The sequence below is a fragment of the Magnolia sinica genome, chromosome 8 (genome assembly GCF_029962835.1).
Source record: "Magnolia sinica isolate HGM2019 chromosome 8, MsV1, whole genome shotgun sequence".
Lineage (NCBI taxonomy): Eukaryota > Viridiplantae > Streptophyta > Magnoliopsida > Magnoliales > Magnoliaceae > Magnolia > Magnolia sinica.
In genome coordinates, this window is record NC_080580.1 from 5766244 (window position 1) to 5772679 (window position 6436).

General features: G+C 38.8%; 1 non-coding gene across 1 annotated transcript; it reads left to right on the top strand.

The window, feature by feature from the left end:
* The first annotated feature begins 5 nt into the window (after positions 1-5).
* Positions 6-112, top strand: LOC131254473 (small nucleolar RNA R71). The gene has a single exon (XR_009175587.1). It is a non-coding gene; the product is annotated as a small nucleolar RNA R71 (small nucleolar RNA).
* The last annotated feature ends 6324 nt before the right edge of the window (positions 113-6436 follow it).

Consider the following 6436-nt stretch of genomic DNA (forward strand, 5'->3'; position numbering starts at 1 on the left):
TTTCAAATCCGTGTTGTGGGCATAAACTGACCAAATCTTTGAACATTTCCCAACATTGGAAAAATGTTTCATCTTCCTTTTGGGCAAAGTTCATGATTGCTTTTCTGAGGGTAATCGTTTTATGATGTGGGAAGAATTTTTTTATGAATTCCCTCTGCATGTCGTTCCATGTGCCAATGGATCTAGGACGCAGTGAATGTAACCACGTCTTAGCCTTCTCTTTTAAGGAAAAAGGAAAAAGTTTCAGCCTGATTATATCCTCAGATACATTAGGAAAATATAATGTAGCTATAATCTCATCGAACTCTTTCAAATGTAAATATGGACTTTCTGATTCAAGTCCATGGAATTTGGGAAGGAGTTGGATAACTCCTGGCTTGATGTCCATTTGTCCTGTATTTTCAGGGAAAATCATGCATGAGGGTGCACTCACTCCCGCCGGTTGTAGATAATCTCGTAAAGTATGAGGCGGGGGTGCGTGATACACCTCATTCTCATCTTGGGTATCCTCCACCCTGGGTGGAAGTAGAGGAGGTTGGTCTTCAGCCATAACTTCAATTAACTCAGGAAATTTCGAGTGGTGTCTAGTCCTGCGATGGATAGTCAACCTCTCAACCAATCCTCATTCAGTCAAGAGACGTCGAGTGTTGTCATAGGCCCACTTGGGCATGAAACACTCGTAGCCCTCATTCAAATTCGAACGAAAAGAAAATCTAGAAAGAAAGAGAGAGTTGGAAAGAAATTACCAACTTGAAGTCCCTAAGTTAAAGACCTGCAAAAGAAAACAAACAAGTCAGTTTCTAAAAGAAGAAAAGTCTAAACTAGAAAGTAAATTACTAAAAGAGAACTGAAAAATAGAAAGTAGAGAGAACGGTTATCGAATTAGAAATTTCTATCTTAAAAGCCTACACAGTAAGAAAGTTAGTTTCTAAAAAGGAAAGAATCTCTAAAGAGGGAAATAACTAACCTAGTTTCTAGAAACAAAAGAGGAAAGTTTCTAAAAATAAACTAGTTCCTAAGAATAGAGAAAATACTAGAAAATAGAAAATTTCCAAAATTAAAAGAAAGCTTAGAATAAGAAAATTTCTAAAACTCAAACAAAAATTCTAAAAATAGAAAAAGTAGAGGATTTAGAAAGGAATTACCAATTTAGAAACTTATGTCAGAATCCTACAAAACAGGAAAACACGTTAGTTTCTAAAAATAAAATAAAATAAAAACCTTTAACCTAAAGTTAGTAAAATCCTAATCTTAACCTAATTCTAAAACTAATTAATTTCAGAAAAACGTAGCCGTCAATCCCCGGCAACGGCGCCAAAAACTTGTTCACTCCCCAAGTGTAGGGTTGTGATGTAGTAATAAACTCGGTGAGACCGAGGTCGAATCCCAAGGAACTGATACCTGTGCGTTATCTGAAACTAAGTAGAACTAGAACTTAGACTAAGATGTAATCTAAATCAAATAGAATTCATTGAATAATTGTAGAATAATTTTCTAAAACTTTAAACAATTCAGAAAAGGGAAACTAGAGATTCAGAGGATCCACTTGTAGAGATCAGGGAGATCTTATGCCTACATCAAGAATCATGGAACTCAAACTGAACTTACTTGATTTAATCTTCACGAGATGAAAGGTATATGAATTAGAATGGATTCCATCACCAAACCATGCCCAAGAAACAAAGTTAACAACAGAATTAAACTAATCACCAACCAATCAACATGCTATGAAGGTTAGGAAGGGTACCATCATCCTACCATGCCCAGGAGACGATGGTGAACAACAGGGCTTCCTGACGTCATAAACAGAAAAAGGGAAAGGGAAATATTCAAAGCCATTGCAGACCCATTGTAATTTCAGTCACAACAGACCATTAAAGACTAAAAACATTCCTTCCATAATCAACTAAAAAACAAATTCAGCTCATGAATTAACATTAAAAACATAAAATAGAATCTCCCATCTTGCTACAGGCTTCACCTCTTAGCCCTAGCTAAGAGGTTTAGCCAATCACGGGCATGATTAAGAAATTGACAACAGATAAAAGAAGAAGAAAAGAAAGAGGAAAACCAGGTCCAGCCCACCTTCTCTGCCGCTGCTCACGCTCAGCCGCTGCTCACCCGAGCTTCCCTGTTCCAATCGAGGTCCAGCCCCTTCCCTTCAGTCGTACCCAAAAACGAGCCCCCTCCCTTCAATCTCTCCCTCTTTCTTATAGTCATCCAGCGCCCTGGAGAGGGAGTTACGCACTCCTCTTTACGCAGCACAGCTCGGAAGGAAATCGTGCGTAAGGCGTACGCATGTTATGCAGTGAAAGCTCCAAACCACTTGCGTTTGGATGAATGATCGGGACGCTGACCGTCCCAGATTTTGCAAATATCTTCATGGCTAGGGTCAATCCTGGCTTGGGCATCATCTGGACGGTTTGGATCACCAATCCGATCACAGGCAGTGGCCCACAATCGGTCGGAAGTTCCGGATTTCCCGGACGCGAAAACAGGGTGCGTAACGCACTTACGCTGTACTGATGGTGGGGCCCACATCGCTTTTGTTTTGAGAAATCCACGCCGTCCACTGCATTCTTCTCGAAAGACCAGGTGGGAATCACTGTTTTTGGATCAAATTCTATGTGGCCCACAATATCTTCTACTCCGCCGTTCATCGTGCATTTAATGGTTAGGATTCTGCAACATCTTACATGGTCTCAAGAGGCCACCTTGGTGAGGTAAATACCCCACCTATGCACACAATGGACTTTGGAAGAGGAGTGGGCCCCACTAAGAGGAACCGGCGGACCCACGTTCGCCGCTGTGAAAGGAATCCGGATTTGAGAAGAAGAGTCGGTCAGCGCTTGCTGACCGACTTTTGGATATTTGGTGTGCGCCCGGTGCACCTGCATAACTTGTACAGGCACTACTTGTATGGGTCCCACAGAGATGTTTGTGAGAAATCTACTCCGTCCATCCATTATGTCATATCATTTAAGGTGCTGATTCAAGAATTGAAGCATATCCAGATGTCATATGGGCCCAAAATTGACGGTTTATGGGCTGATCTATCCGTTGGGCCACTTCTACTAGGATCCAATGGCTGAAATTTGACGTGTACGGTTAATTTGTGGTTCTTAGGCCATTTATGAAGTTTCAAGCCCAACGGATGGTGGGAACCCTGTGGTCTAGCATTCTGGACCAATTTCGGGCCACTTGAGCTTCAGTTTCTCAATTTTCTCAGGTCTCTGGCGTGTAAATTGGTCGATCTTGATCTACTGGGGTCCTTTCCATGCTTTGGTGAATTCTGAGGGTTAAATCTCAGCTTTTAGCACCTTGTTTCAGTCCAAGCTCGTAAATACACCCTGTATCATAAACACGAGTAAAATGGGCTATTAAACGGTACCATGTTCATAAATCTAGGTAACAACTGGGTCTAATATGCAATATTTGACCCTCAACAATAGTCAAGGCAAGCACAAATCATAATTTCAAGTTCATTCAAACATTTCAACAAATACATAGAATGCATATTTGTCCAATATAGTTCGTACATGTATGATATATGGAAAACGTCGTAACTAAGATCATATGGCAGCAATCAAGTCAGACATAAATCATTAGCTGACATTAAAAGTCTTGAAAACTATAACCTAAACGTTTATATTCCGCACCTTCTGTCGGAATCCTCGTTTCGAACGTGGTTCAAACCCTACGTTCCCAAATACAAAACAACGAGTACCTAAATCACGAAATAGGTTAGCTATTTTCTCAATTACTCTATTTGGATTCCTAAATCAAGATTAGGGTTAGGATTTCTTACCCAAATTGTAGTTGAAACGATTCGCGTGGCGATGGTAGGGAGGTGAATTGGCATGTGGAGTAGTGGGAGTGAATCCCGGCAACGATCTCCCGAACTCTCTCTCTTCTCCTCACTCTTTTCTCTTCTTTTCTCTCTTCTCTCTCCTAAGGTTAGAGAAATTCGTATGGAATGAGTATGGGATAGTTTAAGGGCATTATATAGGCCTATAACTGATGTCAATGGCCCCAGGGCCATGGTATACTTAGTTTATTGCCAAATGGTGTCTGTTTTGGGCAGACGGGACACATCTGGAGGTCCATTATCTATTTATGTCATAGAGTAAGCTCCCTGATAATGGATCTAAGCCAGGATGTGATTTCAGCGCGTTTGGATAGGCCGATCAACCGTGACGGACCTGTATCAAATAATGGTTGTTGTCACTCGATCAGGGCCACAAGTATACCGATATGTGCAGGAAAATTTTCCCGGTCCATGGGTGAAGTTTTGTCAGAAACTGACGGTTTGAAATCTTCAATTTCGCCTGCAAGCGAATGGTCCAATTCACTTAAGTTTGGGTTCATTTTCTAAAGATATTCGCGTTTCTCACACATTTCGCTCAAGGCTCAAGTTGTGCGTTTCTGGATACTATTTGGGCTCGATTCCCATGATGCTTATCAAGCCCAATAAGACGGCCATAACCCTATAGTTTCGTGGTCATCGGACTTTCGACGTGCGGTCCAGGTTCGATACGGAATTTCAATGTGCTCCCGAGAGCAATTGGCTTTTAGAATTTCTCCTAGGTTTTTAAGTAGTGTTGAATTAGTGATTTTGACGGGTTTAGGTTTTACCATTTGTATAGATAGTGGTTCAAGCTAATCCACCAATTAATTCAGTTTAGTACTTAATTAATTTTCGTCTAATTTCTACAGAATACGGTCCTTAGGGATTTCGGTCTGAGGTGGTACTCGGGCCTTTGTATGGATTTTTTCGAGACGTTACATATATCGAGGTCGCAAAGACTTCCAATGAAGATAATAATTCTTTTGACCTTTCAAAAATAACTGGATGAACCAATTAACAACTCGAATCTTAGATAAATAGTTATAAAGGCTCGAGATAATGGTGGTATATGTTTTAGTGGTAGAAAAATGGTTCGCATTGTTCATGATGGTATGGTCCACCAAAATCACGAATCTATTTCATTTTTTTACCCCTATCATAAAAAAATAGAAGTAAACTAATGAATAAAATAGATTTAGTATACACACATTATGTGTTGACTATCAGAAAAAATATATAAAATATATATATAAAGCTAAAAACTCTTCTAGCGTATAAATGTAAAATTAATGTATTTATGTAACCAAAATTGATCTAAATCCGTGTCATCAATGTGAGGCTGTCTTGATACAAGTGACAATTTCATACCATTAATTAATCTTGTCACTTAATAAGAGGCTTGTGTTAAAAAATTAACTTGAAAGAAAACCCAGGTGGACCAGAGTGCCTTAAACAATGAAAAATGAATTGTTACTATTGAGCATTGGTGTGGGCCATAGAAGTGTTGTTTCAATGAGATTTTTAGGCTCACCCCTTATGTGAGGATTATCCATCTCACCCACGGTTCAAATTACCATGGGACCTATTTAAATAAATAAATATAAAATTTCAGTTCCAACGTTGGAAATGGGTACGGTTTCTAGATGTTGGAGACCATCTTGGGTGAGAGATCGTGGACCCTATATATATATATATATATATATATATATATATATATATATATATATATATATATATATATATATATTGTATCCACCCTATCCATTTGATTTGGAAGGCCACTTTGGGCTTAGGGTGTAAATTTAGGATATATCCAAAATTTGTGTTGATTATGCAATAATCTTTTACATTATCGCAACTCCCACAAATTTCGAATTGGACCGAAATTTCTTCCCATGGTTCACCAAAGTGTTGGTAATCATGTAATCAATTCAAATCCTCATATTAGGATTCACATTTAAAAAATGTGTTATATATATAATATAATATATTTATACCATATGCCTTATATAAGGCGGGATGTGGATGTGTTAGACAAGCTTACTGATCCGAGAATAGACATTGAAACCATAGAAAAATTCTAGTTTTGATCTCCCTTTGCTCACAAAAGCCTTAAGCACGTTTTTAAATATCCTAATCCTCGATTACAAACCCTTAAATAAAGTTAAAACCGAAATAGAGAACAAATCATGCAATTCCGCAAAATTGTGCTTGTTGTCGATGGGACCTTCGATGTCATCGACAACCATTGAAGACCAGTTGATGACTTTGATTGCATCAAGTGGTAACTTCAAAACTATCCAGCGAGCAACTATGAATTTTTCAAATTTTCTCGATGGCATTGAGAGGTCTGTCGACAACATCACAGACCCTATTATAGACATATTTAAATAAGACATCTGTTAACAGAACCATTCCTAAAACAGTCATTGAAATAGTTTATACTTGCATTGCAACTGAAAACCCAACCCCCCCACCCTCTACTTGCATTGCAACTGAAAAACCCCCTATTTTTTTCCTACTGAGTCGAGTTCCCCTGATTAACTTGGTGAACTCTTTTCATGATATTTGAAGGAAATACTTTCTTTG